Source organism: Thermobia domestica, chromosome 2 (genome assembly GCF_964235325.1).
Source record: "Thermobia domestica chromosome 2, izTheDome1.hap1.1, whole genome shotgun sequence".
NCBI lineage: Eukaryota > Metazoa > Arthropoda > Insecta > Zygentoma > Lepismatidae > Thermobia > Thermobia domestica.
The window spans coordinates 207,071,185-207,092,120 of NC_137455.1; the positions used below are offsets into that span (position 1 = coordinate 207,071,185).

The 20,936-nt window shown below is 34.8% G+C and overlaps 1 protein-coding gene across 1 annotated transcript in view; it reads left to right on the top strand.

The window, feature by feature from the left end:
• Positions 1-20,936, top strand: part of LOC145678368 (zwei Ig domain protein zig-8-like) — an 887,136-nt gene that overhangs the window by 362,575 nt on the left and 503,625 nt on the right. The gene's annotated exons all lie outside the window — the stretch shown is intronic.

Sequence of the window (20,936 nt, forward strand, 5' to 3'; positions counted from 1 at the left end):
ATAATGGTGATTTGAGAGGTAGCCTAGTAGAATCCCCCGGAAGCTACGAAATTATCCCAGGGCTTAAACATATATCGTCCTAAATGTGGATTCTCAGGATTTATGTAATCCTATTTTTCAGCCACAGTGTATTGAAATCCTCCCACCTCCTCCCAAAAGTCTGAAACCATCACTGGTTGGAAATATTAACATATTCTTTATTCAAATATGCATTTTTAAATATAATTTACGAACATTTAAAGTGAGAACACGTATTTCACTTTAATGCAATTATTCCAATTCTAGTAAATGGGCTTCTGATAAGTAATTGAAGATCGTGAATTTATTAAATCGATTCTGTAAGTGTTGTTCCCGGGACATTGTAAGCTCTATGAACAATCTGTCTTTCTTTCACAATAGCTATTAAAAAACTTTGTATTGAAGGAATATTAATTAACGTATGTAAATAATAACTTCGAAATAAAATCATAAATACTTAGGCAATTTTATTTATATGCAATTTTATTTTTATCGCGAAACAGGCGAAATCGTAAACTCGTCACTTCATCCTTACTGTATTGAGCTAGCTGTTTGAGATTAAATGACATTGAACAGTAATTTCCAAGTGAAAGATTTGCGACATTACAATTTACTGCTCCGCTCCTCAGTTAAGCACACAGAGCGGAGATGGAACCAAGGCAAGAAACCTCATGTTGAGAAATAGCAGTTGTAATATACAAACAAGAAGATAGACAGCATAGTCGCTAACACTCTCCCCTTTGGAGTGAGTAGTAAAAGGTGTAAAAGCTTTTGCAGCCTGTCATCGTGAGTTTTCCCTATTCACACCAGCGAAATGTGGAGATTGTACTTAGCACAATAGTGCTAAGTCCCTTCTTTTCTTCCCTGATACCCCGTGCAGTGTGATCGCCAAGGGACGTCATATTTCATTCATGACGAGCTTAATGTACTATATATGCCAGCGATACCCAGAAGTATAATTCCTAATAGCAATCCTAGTACTGTCGATATATTTAATGTCATACTACGAGTTGATCCATGGTTACCCATACACTGCAAGTAAAAGCTTGTTCCATTTTCATAACTCTTACTTTTCCCTAGCTTTGTCCTAGTGTTTCTGTATTTCTTTTCTCTGACTACAAAATCGCATTTAACGCCATACATTGGCCAGTTGGAAACGTATGGTATAGATGCTGTCTTTGCGCAGATCTGTTAAGAAGATTGACAAACAGAGGTATTTTTTGTTTATTTTTATTTTATCATTTACAATTTAAATACTATGTGTATGTTAATTATAAAATTGGGATATTTTAGGAAATATATTATTTTTATTATTATTTTATGAAATACTATATTACTTTTCTATTTCATAATTGTTTATTTGATTTTTTTTAATATTTAAGACAAATTATATTGCAGTAATTCTACAAATTTTTCAAAATTAAATTACAATATTTGACTAATTTATTCCTTCCATTTAATATTTTCAATGATTAAATTTCATTGTTTTATTTAAGTCTGTATATTAATATTTTATAACAATAACAACAGTGAAATTTAAACATGATTTCTAAGGAGCAAACGCAATTTGAATAAATATTATGTTATAGGTGGATGGATCAACATTTAAAGTTTAAACCTAAAATACTGTTAAATTTCTCTGAACGTTGATATATTATTTTTATTATTCTATTGTTCGTTTGTTTCTGTTGTACTAGAGAAGAAACACCTCCTCCAGTTCCCTTCCAGGCGGCAACGTACCAAGAACTGACGGAACGTTGCCACGTTGGGCCGCAATGGATATACGTTGGAATAAGAAGGATGCTGAACGAACATCTCCAGAAACGATAGATATGCGTCTGTCTACCTCTCTGATAAAATCAAGGCTTCTAGGACCCCATGCTCCACTGGTCTCGATGGCTATTGGAGCAAATATAAATTTATCGAGGAGATTACCTCTGAACCCAAGTGATAACCTTGTTGTACTCCTCTCTGGGATGAAATAGTATATTGGCCTAAGAATAGGTTACTGAGTAGAGCGTAACACTGGCGAACATATGGGTATATTGCGGGAAAATAGTTCAACACCTCAGTAAGCATGGAGTCCCGGCGAAGTTCATTAAAAGCCCGTTGCGAAAATCCAGCTTTAAGATAGCCTTTGGAGTGTTGTGTGTGGAGGAAAAATACACTCTGGTTGCATGAACGGCTGCTTCGATTCCCTTGGAAATACAAACTCCAAGTTGAAGGGGAGACAAAAAGTTCTTAACAGGCTCTCGTATTTTGAAGCATATAATTTTGGCTGATATTCTGCGCCAAATATTCCCTATTGCGAAAGGTCTGATTCCACCACACTTTTTTAAAGAGCGATAAGTCTGGCTCTGAAAAACAAAGAGCGAACTTCTAGGGGTATTTTCCCCGAAATAATTAGATTGAACAGATCACAAAGTTATTTTAATAGCCTTTCCTTCGATTCAAGTATTTTGCAAGATAAAAGATCTTTGAGACGAAGACCATCTAGACCTCCTGAGCTACCAGATGGAAAAGAATGTATAGCATTTTTAACTTCGTTCACCGAAACTCCTTGAACCCTGTTTTGATCTTCTGGAAGATTCGGTGAAGTAAATGTACCAGGTAGGGGGGGGGGGGATGTTTCTCCAACAACATCTCAAACACTGAAGTGTCAGGGGCTGCTACTGTTTCATCTGACATTAGAAAACGGGCTGCTTCTCGGATATCACCATCGGCTAATTTGTTTTCAATAATTTTCAGATTTGATACATCCTGTTTAGGTATAGATTTCTTGATCTTTAGCGAGTGCAAGGTTAAGGCGTCAATACGTATATTATCAAAAACACGAACTCTTTTTATTTAACATAATCTGTAACTTTCAAATTGCTTGTTATATTGTATAATCAATCAATAATTATTGTTAAATAAATTCGAGCAATTCCATTCCATTCCATATATATATAATTTCATTATCATTTGTAGAAACCAAATTTTATCAATTTCCGAACAAATATACTTCCCTTTCACCAATATTTCATTGATAACATAGTAAGCTTTATGTGGACATTAGTAGCTGGCAGAAAACGTCAGAAGTCCGTAATGTAATTTCCTCTTGAAGTAAATTAAGGGAGCAAGTGAACTGAAAATTGTTCCAATTCTCTCTGGAATTCTGGAAAGCATTGAAGTGTGAAAAGAATGCGCATGGAAAAATAAATATATATATACGCTTTCGTCATTTCGTTGAAGTATTGGCTTCGTTTTGGATTTAGTCCAAATAAAAAACCAACCAGAAAAGCTGCAAGTCAGTCCGGACGTATAAATTATTGTACGTATGGTTCACAGATGATAAAGAATTGGCAGAGGCTTTTCTGGCTTGTTGTGTATTGCATTAGCATAACTTCAGAAAAATCAAGTTCGCTGGAGTACAAAGAATATCTTTCATATAATACTGAGTGACTGCAATTGACTTACGATGAAGATGTAGCAATAGAACTAGTTAATGGGATATTTCTGGCAAGTATAACTTATGACATGCTTTATACACATCTATGAGAAATGTCCCAAAATTGAGAATCATTTCTTCATACCATGAGGAAGATAATGTTTTCAACATGTGGAATAATTTAGTAACAGTGTGCTTACTTCTGCTACAATTTTAGTGGACATGAAATTTGTAGAAAATAAGTTCAAACCACATGAAACCGTTTCGAGTTGGAGAAATTCCTTCAACTTCACCAGCGATAATTTCTATATTCTTCACTTACATTGCTTCCTTAAATATAGAGCACATTGTCGGGTATTCAAAAAATATTTATTTTATTTTATTTTTATATTTTGAAATTTGAATTTATACTTTACATTGTAGTTATTCTATGCTACGCATCAGTGTCATTATTCTACAAACCTAAAAAGTATTGGATTGTCTTTTTTAAAGTATTTTACAGAATAATAATTTGCCGAATGTAAATTATAATATAAAATTGAAGCTACACAAATCCCATATCGTCCACGGATAATCAGACTTTAACGGGTAGAGTAACAACCGAAGGTACTACTTTACCTTATGTTTTCTCCAGTACCTTTCTAAAGAATTGTACAATAAAAAAGTATAACGTACTCTTGTACCCCAAGAAGGCTGAATTTAAAAATCTTAAGACCTAAAAACAAGAGAACATAGGAGGTAATATTATACACCTTTAATTGCCGCTGTAAAGTGTTTGGAAATACGTCGATATCAGTATATTGTAGACACCTAAATCTTGGAAACATATGATGCAATCATATATGACTACCATAATTTATATACGGTTATTGCATCATAGCATATATGTGTGTTTGTGTTTGAAGTTGTGTTTTGTTTTACCATAACATGATTTATATTTTTTTAGTTCCTCAAAACTTGGTAAAGAATTTGCTTTTAGAATTAATTTTTAGAAATTTTTTCAGAGGATTCAACTCTTTCTACTACTCTGATGTTCCTTGTATCAGTTTGAAGAGTGAATATTAACATTCTCTGTCACTCGTGATTCTTATTTAATTTACTTGCATATGGATTCAACTGTTCTTAATCATATATCTATTTGATTTTTTTCTCTGAAGTATGGCTACGCAGATAAAGCCGAACAATGTAAGTGTAATTTTGGCTAGAGCGCCATCGAAGGTAGCGGATGAGTGTCGAAAGACAGGGAAGTAGGTCTTACTACTCTAGTATATCCAACGCTCTTTAACATAACATACGTTTTTTTCTCCTAGAACGAGGAAAGGACATCAAGCCCCTCTTGACTATTTCGCGAAGTGTTACAAATATTACGTAACAAGGAGAACTCTGAAAGTGAATTGCTAATGCTTTTGTTTGTTTGAGGGAGAAAAAAGTTCGTAAGGTATTTATACTTGTATTGCAAAAATCTTCATTCTTTTGGATTCTTATTGTTTGTCACTTTAGCTTCCAAACTGATTTAATTCAAATATTATATTTTCAATTCATTATAGTAATGTGCAGAGTATAGTTTTATCTTAAAACAATTGCTGCTGTAAGGATTACGTGGAAATCATAAACGTGAAAAATGTATCATACTTGTAATTGCCAATCCAGTAAGCTACTACAATGCATTAAGCAATTTGAAAAGAAGTCTGCTTTTGCTTGTATGTCATTAAGTATTATGCAACACTGTAAATTGAAATGGTACGAATGAAGATTATCAATGAATAGCAGAACAGTTTGGGGTCGAAAGCTTGAATATTGGTATATTACAAGAAAGATATCCATCTGTGATTGCGGTAATTCGCCGCTCCGCTATGTTTGGTGCCTGCCCCCTGCCTATCTTTGTTTCAAAAATGGAGTGATTATACTAAACATTTATGTGATTTGCTTTTGATTAATAACACAAGGTTGTGTTAAATATAAATAAGGTTGCAATTTCTAATATAAAATCCACAAGTATATCAACAATATAATTCCGTATCAAGTACAATATAATTTCGTAACTAAGTAACATAAACATAGTATATAAACAGGTTCATCAAGATCTAATAGGCTGAAAGTAGCACTTCTATGTTCAAAGCAAGCTAATGTTAAAATTTACTGTTTGAAACAAAACGAAATGTTATATATAATCATTGTTTTATTGATCACATGTACGAAAAAGTTATTTTTCGATTATTATTCGTCTATTCGTCCTGATGTATAGTTGCTACACGCCATACCGAGACCAAGTTTTAAACTTAACTTTTTTCTGTAATTCTGCAGAGGGTTAAAGGGCAAATATTCTTTCCACTCTTGAAATTAAGTTTAGTTTACTTAAGAGTCAAAATAAAATAAAGCGCTATTTTCTTAAAAATGGCTCTACAACTTTGTTTATATTTCATTAATCAATTTTTCAATAACAATTGCATACTATGGTATTTACTTATTACTGTGGAAAAAATCGAGAAGGGCTAGTTTGCTTCTGGAAGTGAGTTTTGTCGGACAATTTTCTCAAACAATTGTGGTTCTGCTTCGTAAATAAATATTTTTAATAATATGACATTTGAAAACACTCATTTGTCCTGAAAAATACTGTATGGGAAGTAGTTTATTATTGAGGTGAGTTCTTTTTGACGATTTTGTCAAAAATGACTCAGGCGATTTTGGTCATAATTCGTAAACAAATACTTTATTAATGACTCTATACCAGTAATATTGTGTAAATTACTTCTTACTATAAAAGTTACTCTTTGGGTAAATTTGTTCATAGGCAATATTTAATTAATTAATTAATTAATTAATATTATTATTATTATTATTATTATTATTATTATTATTATTATTATTATTATTATTATTATTATTATTATTATTATTAGTGTGACAATAATTCCTTCCATTAGGGTACGCATAAGGGTTAATTCACTCTTTGGGTAAGTCTTTTCTGACAATTTTGTAAAATATCATTCATGTCACTTTGTCATCTTATAAGCAAACAGTTCATTAATAACCCTACAAAGATATGGCATAAGTAATTTGTTATGAAAAAAAAAATTAATTCACTTTTAGGGATGAGATTTGTTTCCTTTTTTGCATCGTTTTCAGAAAACATTTTATAATTTTGTTCACATTTCACAAGAAAATATTTCATTAATAATTGCAGGACAACATGATTTAATTTAAGGAATTGGAGCGACAAAGTTTGCGTGGTGTACCCTACTTTTTATTTGATTTAAGAATAATTAGTTCATTTATTCCGCTAATTCATTCAAAAGCAATAAGTCTTTCTGTAATACCACGAAACAAATGTAATTAAATTCGATCCGAAACTGTCTGAGCACAATAGGTCCATCTTTCCGTTTTATAAATTTGAGCATAATTTTGCTATTCTAGCACCATGTACTGAGGTATCCTTCCTCATTTCTGTCCCAATGTTTTCCCATCAACTAGACTAATGTTGGAATATCTAAGTCATTATGCATATAACATTTGATATGTACCAATGAAAGTTTCTAGAGGGCATGATTATTATTAATTTTATTTTCAATGATTCTATTTAGCATATTTGTTTTAAAAAGTTGCTTTTAAAAGCAAATTTGTGCATTTTTTGTTTGGAAATAAATACACACGATAATAAATTAACTCCCATTTAACAAATTAAAAATAATTTAAGGTAAGAAAGAAAAACAATGAAATAAAAATGAAGAAAATGTCACGGTACGCAATTAAAATGAAGGAAAGAGTTTCCCAAGTGAAACGAAGAAGATGAAACGTGTGCCTATTCGTCATCACTTTGTTCATACGAAAGATACTTCGGCGGCCACTTTGTGCTTGAGGATTTATTATTTAAGTAATCTAGCATGTTATTTAAGACGTCTTAATTATCCGATCATTGCTAATAATTATTTCATTTTGCATGGTGCTAAAGAAAAAGCGTTCATAGTCTTTTCGACAGCTAATCTCAGGATAGCATGAACTGATCCTGTCACAAATTTGACATGGCTTTGGTAGGATTACCTGAAATTGCGGGAGAGACGGCGTGTTTATTGGAATTAATGCCCGTGTTTTCAAGGAGTCTGAGGAAACTCTCATCAGATTTTGCGTAAGAAAGGAACTGCTGAGGATGATTTATAACGAAATTTCACTGTCATTGATTTCCGTCTCTCTCTTCTGCTACTTCTTTCTCTCAGAAATTCACCGCGCAGTAGATGAGACTGTACCGATATGCTTTTACGAATGCTGCCATTTGCTTCTGATATGTCCTCAAGAGATGGCATGGTTGTCCTAGGAGGAGATGCTTCGTCCAATGAGAACGTTTATATTTTTTTTCTCCGCAATTCTATTGAGGTGAAGTCACTGCTGCTCCTTTTTAACGGACATGTTCCAAGAAAGTTTCTCCTGAACAATGACACTTGCGACGTTTAAATCCGAATTTAGCCCTACAATTTGGAGGAGGTGGAGATATATAAAAATCGTTAAAGATGACCGATATTAGTGTAAAATCCATAGTTTACGGGATCGCTAAGATGAACACTGGCACCTCCAATGCAATTTTAAACTATAAACCAAACTTAGAATCACAACTTAGAGGAGGGTCAGAGGGATATATAAATAGATAGATAGATAGATAGATAGATAGATAGATAGATAGATAGATATATAGATAGATAGATAGATAGATAGATAGATAGATAGATAGATAGATAGATAGATAGATAGATAGATAGATAGATAGATAGATAGATAGATAGATAGATATTAGGATGTCCCTTATTTATGGTACTTTCGTCTTCCGATACGCACACCCACTAAATGTATTCTATGTGACGGTAAACACACGTTGCGAAATAGCAGCTCCCTGCGAAAACGTAACCCGTGTCGACTTGACGACAAAGTGATGAAATAAAATTTCCATATTATAGTATAATTTAGAATGTCTAACCGAAAAAACTGAAAGAGACAGAGGAAAGTAACGTTGCACGAAGCAACTTGAGAAAGAACATCTGCCCGTGTATTGACGAACATCACCGGATGAACAGTGTTGTCAAATTAAAAGAAAATTGTGTTTTTGAAAATAGACTGACCTAAAATTAGATATCATTGAGAGCAACAATGAAAACAAAGACAAAAGAGATGGTAAACACAGATCAGTGTTGCAAATTTTTCGGGAAATAACCTAAAACATGTCGTCCGTTTTTTGCAAATTGTCGTATCTAAAAAAAATCGATTTTTGAGTTACGACCAGTCCCAAATTCCCCTTTATGAGGTCTATAATTCTCTTTAATAATCGTATCTAAATTCCTACATATAACTGTAGAATAAGCAGTTCGATGTTCGTCGTATCTCCATTGTAGAGAATTAAACTTCTCTCGAACTGCCGTAACTGAAGATACGATAATTTGCAAGAAAAATTAAAGTGAGTTTCTATTGTTCACACAGAGTCGTATCTCAAACCATTTTCTATTATTTTACTTGTTTGTGTGTGTGTTCAACCTGAATGCTTAATTTGCTTTAATATGTTGTTTAAGCAAGCAGGAAATATTTATGTGCCTTCACAACTGGTCACTGTGATCAAGCTGGTTTGTAGAAAGCAACCTTTGGAGGTAGTGGAACTACAGTATACTGATTCCCTCAACTTCAGGCAGTTCTCCAATGAACTTAGAATTCTACACAGTCGAGAATCAGAGGGAAGTAACGCAAAAGACGTACACTAGAAGAACATGATGGAAGTAAGAGTTTTGAACAGGTCACTGTCAACCAGCGACGAAACTAGGCTAGTTATCGCCCGGGGAAAGAACTCACCTCCCATCTTTCAAACCGAACCAAAACGCTACTCGACTACACATGATATTGGCATCACACAGTAATTCTCCTATTCCATTTCTTCTTGAAGTGGTAAAGCTTGATTTCAAAATTGTAGTACGTAATTTAAATTTTAGTACAAGATAAAATACCAAACTAATTAGTATTTGATTACCAAATAATGTAAGAGTAACATTCTTGACATATTATAATAGTCTTATCATAATAACTGCAAACCACAATGTTTTTGGAATTATACCGGGATGTGCGTATATGTAGAATGAATCAATAGTCCATTGCTTTAAGAATAGAATAATTAATTATAACAAACAGTCAAGCTGTTGTCTCAAGTATTACACTGGGATATTTTGCAAATCTCTTAAATTGATGTAAGTGAAATGTAAACACAAAAAATAGAACTAAAATTTAACTTTGCAGGTTCTTTTGACTGCAAAGATTTTTATATAACGTCCTCAAAAGATAGCTTCGAAGCTAACTCATGCTCTGTGAATATGATCCTAAGGTTAGTAAGTCACTGTAGTCTTGTTAAGTTTCTGAGGTATTTTTTTTATTATCTTCAGTTTGCTAAAACTCCTTTCAATGCCTTATGGTGAAAATAAATATTTATGTGCCCAGTTTTGCGCCCTTCAAATCCGGCGCCCATGGCAAAGCCGCACCCCCCCCCTCCAGTTACGTTACTGCCGATAATTATTTTCTACAAAAACAGCTACCTAGACTACAAGAAACTCCAACTTAAGCCCCTCAAGAAGAACGCAAAAGTTTCTAAGGTTGGGAAGCTTAAGCTGTGATAGCTGAAAGTCGCCCAAGACAAATACGTAGACCTAACATCTCTGTGCAACAGACCTACCCCTATCATACAAATGTCTGAGCCCCAGCAATTTTACTTGCATCTCGACCATTAGGGCGGATTCAAACTAAAATGAGTTTCTTTCGTTTTGTATTTTTGTTAACTTCAAGACTGTCTTTTGCTAGTTACATTATGGACATTGTTCAGTAATTTTTAGTTTTGTATATGTATGGTATTAACTATGCTCATGCATACTTAAAATAATACTATTATGTTCTAGTTTAGTAACGATAACTTATTTTTAATTTCATTATTTAGAAGCTGTCTTGAATTTTATTTTTCTTTCATACAGCTTCAAATTCACTTAATAGTGTTAATTTGTAATATTAATTTCATACTACATTATTTCCTTTTTTGGTGAAAGGTCATAAGCCTAATTAGTTTGTTCTTTTACTATTAATTTCATAAACACGTTTAATTAATTAATGAAAGAAATAAGACTTTTGGTTCTATCGTTTGTTTACTATTTTTTATAACTTACTCTATTAAAGATGAATACAGCAACTTAGATGTACACAAATGGACAAATTTACAGTTTTCCAAATTCAATTTGCATTATTCTTATATCTCACCAATTATGCACAGTGACGTAACTCATTCTTAAAACTTTTTTTTTTTTTTGCAAAGTGACGTACCTCAAATAACACATTTTTATCACTTAGTATCACAATATTATGCAATTTGAACATGTGGTGTTAAAGAATATACTTTTGGTTACATTGTGTCGAAATTGGTAAATATTTATTGGTAAACACGAGAGTAACAGGAAAGTAAATTAGGTGCAAAATTTCAAATCTCTCTCCTGAAAAATGAGAAAAACTGAGATACGTCACTTTGCAAACAAAGGGATGATGTGTTATATGCAAACGCCATGGCACACACAGGGAGTGAAGCACTAACGTTTTGTAAACCTTAAATTAAATATTGACAAGAACTATTAAATATTTACAAGAATTGGCTCCAGTAACAGGAACCAGTGGCGAGTCAAGCCTGGAAGTAACAGGTCAGTACTTTGTCGGCACGAACCAGGGCCGACAGTAAGTCTGAAAATGCTATCCAGTAACGGACACTGCTTCCTGTTACTGGATCCATTATGGAGGGCAAATTCGTTACGAAATTCTCCAAATGGATATTTACGCCCATTTTACCCACCGTAGACATTCCTGCATATTGAATTTTATAATTGTGACATTCAAAACGTTATTAGAAACCAATGTCGTGCTGTGAGTAACCAACACCCGGGGCAAAAGCACACGACGGCTCCCCTCCGTACACATGAGTGAGGTCGACAAACCAGCCACGAAGCGCCAGCATGATTGACGCGAAGCGTAATAAAATTTTCAAAAATTAACCCTGCTTTTCCTGATTTTGAACACTTTTTATTACTTTTTCCTTCCATTTTATATATGTGCATATGCATTTTCCTCATACTTTTCTTTTTTCCTCCCGAATTTTGCGCCACCTTACTTCGGCACTCGAGGATGTCGCTCCACTCGCCCCCCCCCCCCCCCACCTTCCTGCGGCTCGGTGCTGTTACATACCTCACAAATGTAACCAACTAATTTTGAGCCTATTTGGATCATTCCGAACATATTTTGTCCACCAAATTGAATCAGCTATTCTGAACTTTTCACATTTGACGTCACCATCGTTATCAGCATCCTCGAAAACCCACATGTACATAAACCCATGCAAGTTGTACACTGTTTTCATATTTTGACCAGATTGTCATGATTCCAATCCACTATGCAGCTTTGCCATCTTTTACAAAAATTACTTATAAGCTTTAAGGGGATATCGAATATCTTGACTTATCGATCTCACATAACCACGGTACTGTTCCTCATGATCTATTGCCTTTCATTATAGGTTTTAAACCATACAGCACTAGTGACCTTTTCCGAGTTATTACCTTTTCCAAAATCAACTTTTCTCTTCTGTTGATTGCAACACTGTTCAACGGACCCTTCTAGACTTGGAGTCAGCGTAAAGAGTTCTTGTTAATATTTAATTTAAGGTGTGCAAAACGTTAGTACTTCACTCCCTCTGTGTGCGATGGCGTTTACATGTACCACTGTTTACGTTATTTCTTGAAAAGTTTACAATACTGATCTGCGTTTACCATCTCTTTTGTCTTTGTTTTCATTGTTGCTTTCAATGATGATATCTAATTTAAGTCATTCTATTTACAAAAAACACAACTTTCTCTTGGGTTGGCAACATTGTTCATCTGGTGACATTCGTTAATACACGGGCAGATGTTTTATCTAATTGCTTCGTGCAAAGTTACTTTTCTCTGTCTCTTTCAGTTTCTCCGTTATCACGGTTAGGCATTCTAAATTAAATATTATAATGTGGAAACGTCATTTCATTACTTTGTGAAGTCAACACGGGTTAACGTTCTCGTGGGGATTTGCTATTTCACTAATGCATGTTTACCGTCACATAGAATACATTTAGCGGGTGTGGGTATCGGAACGCGAAAGTTTCCTAAATAAGGGACATCCTAATAGATATAGATATAGATATAGATATAGATATAGATATAGATATAAATATAAATATGATGGAAAATGAGCGATATTAGTGTCGAATCTATAGTTTTCAGGGTCGCTGACACGAATAGTGACACTTGCGATTCCGTTTAAATCCACATTCAGACCTTAGCCGTGATCAGATCTTGTAACTTTTAAAGTAATTATTGCAAGACGTGAAATTTCGTACCATCCTAATATCTAGAAGTAGACATAATCTTCAATAATACCATAATCATAATCACAAGTACAACAATCTTGCTAACTCAACATAAAGTTGTATTTTTCAAACAACGTTACACCAAGTTACTACATAATTTCAAATCCACATGTAAAACGAAAACTTACAATTCCGCACTTATTACACAGTGTTGGAAACAAAGGACTGTAGCAAAGAGAAATAGTACCAAACTTTTGTAGATTCTACAACAGTAATTAGTGACGTGACACGGATAGTGTAATGCACATCGAAAGTGCCTTAGTGTCGATTACTATCTCATCATATGTCAAGTAGATTTCGAACAAGTAGAAAACAACTTACAAGGAAGGGAAATTTCACCTTTTTGAAGGACTTAATTTCGAAAAGAAAAAAGTGTGTAAATAAGTACCACATACAATTACTTGGATAGTTTTCAATAGACATAAATATTATAATCCACATACATAATTTGATATATAAAGCCATATGGGAGATATGAGAAAATCGTAAAATTTGATATATTGCTTAAACGGGCGTATTTTTAGGATTTATAAAACAATCTTTGATTTATTTTGTTTTTATTGCATTACAACAATACTTTTTGATTGGTATAATTACAATAAGTTCTTGCAATTACATAATGTATGCACCGTTGCAAATTTTAACAATTTTTACCAGACATACAGAATTGTTTGAGTTATCAAATTGCTGTAGAATTCATTGCGATCTTCATGTCAATTGAAAACAATATATACTGTTGGATGAGTTACTTATCTAAGCTGTTTTTTTCCTAAATAAAGGTTTTTGAAAAAAAAAAACATAATTTTCAATGCCTGGTAACTTTCTTGATGTTTATTCGAAATCCGTCAAACCATGAGCATAGTAAAGCACTTTAGTTGTGCATTGTCGAGTTTGTCTCACTTGCGTTTTTACTGCTGTAGAGGTTGCCAAAATTTTAATGTTTGTGATACTGTAGCGTCTTTAGTTCGCAACACTGAATAATGACTTTAATATCATAAGATTATTTATTTATTTAAAATGTAGTTCTTAAATGTGTAATAACCTGACGTATAGGGAGTTGAAAAATACAACTTTGATATTTACATTGTTCAAAATTCCAATCGTTTGCGTGGTTTGAAGCGGGGCGGATCCAGGACGCACTTCTGGGGGAGGCGGTGGGTTGTAATAATGCTACTTAGTACTCTTTTAAGAGCTCCAAACTCTGTGATGGCTTTTATTTACATATAAAATAAGAAAGCTTCCTCTCCTGGGGGAGAGGACAATCGCCCCGATCACCCTACTGGATCCACCCCTGTTTTGAAGAAGAAACGAAAAATGATTTTTAGTCACTTTGAGTCGAGAGGTAGAAGCAGCAGATTGAAGATAGGCGGAAGCGTAAGAATGTTTCGAAACATCACGTTTAGAACTCGTCATTCACTAAATATAATAAAGGGGTTATAAAGTTTTACTGATGCAGAACAACTAATATGTTCTAAAATAAGTTTCGAGAATTCTTAAATTTTGCTTTTCTTAATTTTAAACCTCTGCGTAGGAAGTTTGTAATAACTAGAACAATTAGATGTACAACTGAAAAATATATTATAATCTTGATCTTCCGTACTTAATTCTTGTACCAAAATCTCGATTCGCTGGTATAAGTGAGCGAACGTTTTGCAGTGATAGTAGATATTAGATTGGAAGAAGCATACGATTCAAAGACGGTGTGTGCTATACTGCAATCCTCATGAAAGGATTGGGTTTGTGTTCTACACATCGATTGAAATGTATGCACAGCATCATGGTTGGTATAATAACAAATCATAGAATCTTTATCAGGAAGTAATGAAGCATACATACATTAGGAGAATCTCTTTATTGTTTGTATATGTAACCTAAATATGGTATGCATGTATCATCTTGTGTTGATATGTGAATGATACACACATAATCTGTGCGTATGTAGTTTATGTAAAAGACTAAATGTTGAAAAGTGTAGATGGCACATTGGATTGGGGTACTGGAATCAAGGTGGCAACGAAAGAGTTAAATGAGCAGTCACATTTAGAAGAAATTCTAAACATAAATTTTACATGTGAAGTGTACTAACTTCTGTCAGTGTACGTGTACTACAGTTAATACAACACGTTTTACGGTTAATCTGTTATAGATATATGGTTCTCGGAAGATTCACGTGTGATATATACCGATATTCAACCCTGGCTGAAATTAGGAATCTCCATAGTGGAGCATTAAACTGCTTACTTTACTACGTCTCTTTTAGAAGAACTAGGAGTTGAGTTCAAGTTTTCATCCTGTTGTACACTGTAGATAAAATATTCCTTAAGTAGAAGGTCTAATTCTTTATGATTAACCCTTAATGTTGCTGGTGGTTTCAACTAACGTTTACGTGCTGATGAGGTCTGATGAATACCACACCAATTTTAAATTTATTACTCCTTGTTTTGTTTCCTTATTTTAAAGAACATTAACCTGAATGAGTATTCTCGTAAACACTTTATTATTTATTGCTGAAAATGCATGTTAATTAGAGTATACGTAATACAAATAAATTTCACTTTTTTTTTTTTACAAAAAGTAATGTGTCATATAATTATTAAAACCTACTGAAACAAAACTGATATTTATTTTAAATTACTCAGTAACACATTAAGTAGAAAAATGTATTCAAATTAAATACCAAGGAGCGTTTTTACTTCAAAACCGGGCGCGACTACTAATTTTTGAAAGTACAATAATTGCTTCTGTAAAAATATTTCATGAGCTTCATAATGCACTGTGTCACATGTAACATCGATTGTATGTTACATAAAATAAATTCTCACCAACATATGAGGCAAACAATGTTCCCTTGCTTGTGACACAAATTTCTGACATTTTGAACAACATGATTACATTTTCCTCTTCTTATTCCTTGTGAAAAAGGTTCCTTTGACAGCGTGTGGGACGTCGATGGCACTACTGTCACATTTTCACCTCTCAGTGTGCGAACAACTGCTGTCAGTTCATGGGGAAGTTCCACTACTTCTCGTTCGGATATATGATCTATCACCAAGCGCCTACACAGATTTCTGATCATCAGTAGAAAGGTACTGGTCTCTTCTCTTCATCGCTCTCAAACGCAAAATATCATGAAGTTTTGTATGAGTGGGCATAGAAATATTTTTCGATCATTTGAAGCAGTTATTTTTTTAAATATATCAACTGCTAGAATTCATGTTCACATTCTCATTGTTGAATTCTTCCTCGGAGCTTGAATTATGGTCACTGGCTATATGTGCATCTTCACCATTATCGCTATTATTTTCGGAAAATTACTCTGCATATTCAGGGAGCTACTCCGTACCTAAGCGGTTAGCTGGTGTGGGAGACCCACGTTTGATTCCCTGCGGAGCTCATGCGGTTTGGATTCCACGTTAATCAGTAGGTCCCGTCTCGCATAACCTCGCTGCTGAAAGAGACGTTAAACTCAAGATCAACTCAACTGTTCATATTCAGGCACCGGCTTTTCAAACAACATCTGAATTTCATCAAGTCGAAGTTCTGTCTTCTTTGTCATGATGTACATACACAAGCAGACACTAGCGCCAAAAAAAGATATTGTTTAATTGAATATATATAATAGTGAGTCTGTTAAGGAGAGATCCACTAACATGCTGCTGGGGTATACTTGACTTCAACGGTGCTCCCCACTAGCAGCATGGACCCAGTTTGGGAACACTTACAAGCTGCACAGTTGCGTAGAGGAATACACAGAGACCCATGTTCCTGTAGTGGCAAAATTTCAATCTAGGCGAAAAATAAAATCGTATAGGGTCCAAAGAACCCCACCAGCGCAGTTGAGAGCCAATTAATTTATTACTATCATTTAAGTTTTTCTGAAATACTTTCAAACCCCGTACCATATTTCTATGTCGTTATACCCAGCAATCTTTCAGTTTAATCTCTCACGATTATGCTCTTTAGGCTACGGGAGACGGATGATTAAAGCAAGTGAATGATGATAGAAGAATTCGTGAAATAACAATGTAGGAGGAAAAGGGGATACCTTGAGAAAACCCATGAACATGATGTTATCCACCGCAAATGTTTTTAGCCAAGGATCGAACCAAGAGACCCTACGCACAAGAAGTAAGCCCTCTCCCACTGAGCCACTCTTATCCCTTCTGCAGTAGTGGCATCTATTAGTGTCAGACAAGCAAGTGATAGCGCACATAGCAACATCTATTAGCACGATTCTTTAGTTTTAACAATTACTATGACGCACCTGGTTGTTTACCGTTTATTATAAGAACTGTCATTGTGCTCCTTGTCTTTCTATAACCGACACCACACATTTTTAAAACGAGGTTACTTAGCATTCCAGAATAGCATGGTCGACAGGCTGACATGTTTAGTTTTTATAGTTAGGGAATTATGTGCATTTTGAAGCAAGTTGATTCATTGCTTTATTGTTTTTTTTTGTTTGTTTGTTGAAATTTAAGATACTTTTCAGCACCGAGGCTATATGAGATGTGAATTTACTGTTCAATTTGTAATCCAACTACCCTAAGGCGTTCAATTCTTTCCCACCGAGAGTCTAATCCTTAACTACGTGCAATGACAAGAAACATGTGCGCTAACCACTAGACCAGTGAGTAGACTAGTTGCATCTTTGTCAGTAACTATGTTACTTATATATAGGCCGGGACCTATAAACCTTGCCTTAAAAGGTAGGTCACCTATAAATAGAGGCAAAATTGTAAACAAATTCCATTCAACTATTCAGTTCATTGTGAACAAATTTAAATAGAACGGTTCAACCAGAAATTTACTGCGCGGGGCGCCAGAAAAGAAACTAAATGAGAGAGATGAGCTAATGATTGTGAATGAAATAAAAATAAATCCTAAAATTAGTGTACCACAACTTTCTTCCAGTAGTAGAAAGCGTGTGTGAAAAAATAGTATCCAACCAGACAATCCATAGACTACTGAGAAGAAACGGCTACCATGATAGAAGAGTAAGGAAAAGGCTATACGCTAGAAAAAAATCGTGCTCATAGCCGTAAGTATGGTAAGAGGCATCTGAATGACAGCCAGGAATTTTGGGAACATATTTAGCTCAGATGGCATCACAAGAGTGTGGAGAAATGCGATCGTGACAGGCAGGTTGTTCAGATGCTTCTTAGCAAACTCATGTCTAAGATCACGATTTTTCTTTCTAACATATGGCCATTTCCTTACTCTTCTACCATGGTACCATGGTAGCCGTTTCTCTACAGTATTCTTCGGATTATCTGGTTGGACAATACTTTCAACGCACACTTTTTACCGCTGGACGAAGTTGTAGTATACTAATTTTAGGATTTCTTTTGATTTCATTCACAATCATTCGCTCATCTCTCTCATTTAGTTTTTTTTTTCTGGCGAGCCGCGTGGTAAATTTCTAGCTGAGCCTTTGTATTTAAATTTGTACAAAATGTACTGAATAGTTGAAAGGAATTTGTTCACAATTTTTCCTATATCTCTAGGTGATTTACCTTTTAAGGCAAGGTTTACAATCACTTTCTTCAAATCATTACTTAACTCCTTTCGACGCCCCACTTCCTTCAAAGCAGATTCACAGCATAAACTACCGTATACTCGTCTTTCGTAATGCACCCTGTATCTCTAGAGGGCGATTACGTGGCAAGCTCAGAGAGACCAAGGAAAGGAGTCATCTTTCTGAAAGCACAGCTGATGTACGAACAAGTAAGTTGCACGAAAAAAAAGTAGATTTTGGTTCTTTTCACTATTTTTAGGCTTTGCATAATACATTTGGTTCGTGGTTTCATATACTAGTGCTTGTGATGCTTCCTTACCACAAACGTTAAAAACTAGTACATAAAGTTCGTTCTTTTGCGTCTACAGAGCAATTTATCCAGTATATTTACACTGTACGAGCAAGTGTATTACACATTGTATGTATAAACATCAATACCTTCCTACATCACTAATCTGTCCTTGCAAAGAAAAATAGAGTATTGGCAGAAAGTACACAGTACACTGATTTGCCATTGAAGGTGCACTTATCTAGTACCGCATCAGCCTCCTTCTGGCCTTAGAAACCGCAGCGACATGGCGAAGGCATAAGTCCACCAGCTTCCAGGCGTCGTCTGAAGATATTGAAAATCATGCGACCTCTAAAGCGATACACAACTGATCGACGTTCACTCTTAGGGTCTGTCTTCTCCGTACAGTCTTTTGCACTACATCATACAAATGTTCCACTGGATTCAAATTTGGACTGCAGTTGGGCACTGCATTAACTGAAACACGGTAGATTGTTCCTCGAAACACTCTGTGGTTTCGCGAGACCTGTTGGTTGGATAGTTATCTTGCTGGAAAATGCCCATTCCATTGAAATGAACCATGGCCATGAATCGGTGTACATGCTCCCCTAGGAGGTCCACACATCGCTGGCATTCAAGGATCCTCTTAGTTCCTTTTGGGCTCTTGGGTTCAAGAACTACGCGGGCTCTTATTTCCAATGATGCCTAACTTAAGACATCCCAAGGCATAATAGGACCCATCAGGTTGCACTGAACTAATCAGATATGCGGTATCCATTGCTTCATCTATTGCCCCCAGATTCGGACTTTTTCATCGGCGCGACGCAACAAGAATTTGGATCCATCTATCCAAGCTACCCACTTTTTATTGTTTCATGATCCAACCCCTGTGTCTTCGAACCTATTCAAGGCGTTTAGTGTGATGGCGGTCTATGAAACGGGGCATCAAGCTGGTCTGCGGATCCTGAAGGGAAGGCAATTAAGGGAATGTTGAACTGTTCGTGTATTAACACTTCGGATGGAATCAGCTGGCATGTGATTTGCTACAAGGTTGGGTCTGTATCGGTTGCAACTGTGACACGCGAGAACTCCAGTCGATTGGCAATCTCTGAAAAAAGTGACCCAATCATCGAACACCAATAATCTGCCCTTGGTAAAACAAGTTTTAAGTCTCATGCTTTGCGATTTCGAATGTCACGAATATTGTATTCTGCAGCCATAGGTTCTGCCTATTTATATCCCTAATATGAGTATGCGGGAACTGTATATGTGGACGTGGCAATATAAGAACTTCAAACATTCAAGTATTCTTAATTCGGTGGCATGTCAGTGTATGTGACATCATACAATACATGCACTGTTTGAAGTACGGAGGAAAAGCAATACTACCCGCCCTACATATCTTTCTTTCAGTTTAACGTCACGATTATGCCGTTAGGCTAAAAGAAACAGATTAACTAGGGGCTCCACGCATCACAGGCAGGTGCCTCCGCCTTACATATAGATGATTATTTGTTTAAAAGGTAAATACATCAATTTCTTAATATAGTTTTTGGTTGTTAAGTACTAAATCACAACTTTAATTTATCCATCAAACTTACATCGATACAGATGTTTAATGTATCTATTCTTTTTTGTTTTTGTTTTGTTTTTACATGGAATTGTTGAGGCATTTTAATTTAAAAAAAAATCATATGTATAACGAAAAGTATTTATAGTCCATGTTACAAGCTGCATCCACTCTTGCTTTCCAGAACTTGTCTTGCAATTGTTAAACATCATTCAATGCATGGATTTTATTAGCGAAATTATGTCTGATGAAATGAAGAGTCTAAAATTTCGTTAGGAACTTCTAAAGAAGCATAAATCAATATTAACATATTGATGTGCATATTAATTAGAAAAGCAAAAACCACTGAATATAATTCTCAGTTCTAACATTTAGAGGCAAAATTCTGTTGACAAAACCCCAACACGCTTCCTCCTATCTCGGTTCATCTTTTTCTTCGTTGAAAAAGCAACTTAAAATTTTACCCTTTTTCTTTCGTTTTGCTTTTAAAAATCTGCTGAAGGCCAAGATCGCATACTGATAAATTTCTCTTGAATAATTCAACACTTTGCCTGTCTTGTTGGAGAAAAGCAAAAAGAGAAGAGAGACGAAGAAAATCCGAAGCAGATGAGCTAGCTGAAACGAATGGTTGAGAAGAAGTTGTCGTTTTTTGAAAGTTATTTCCGA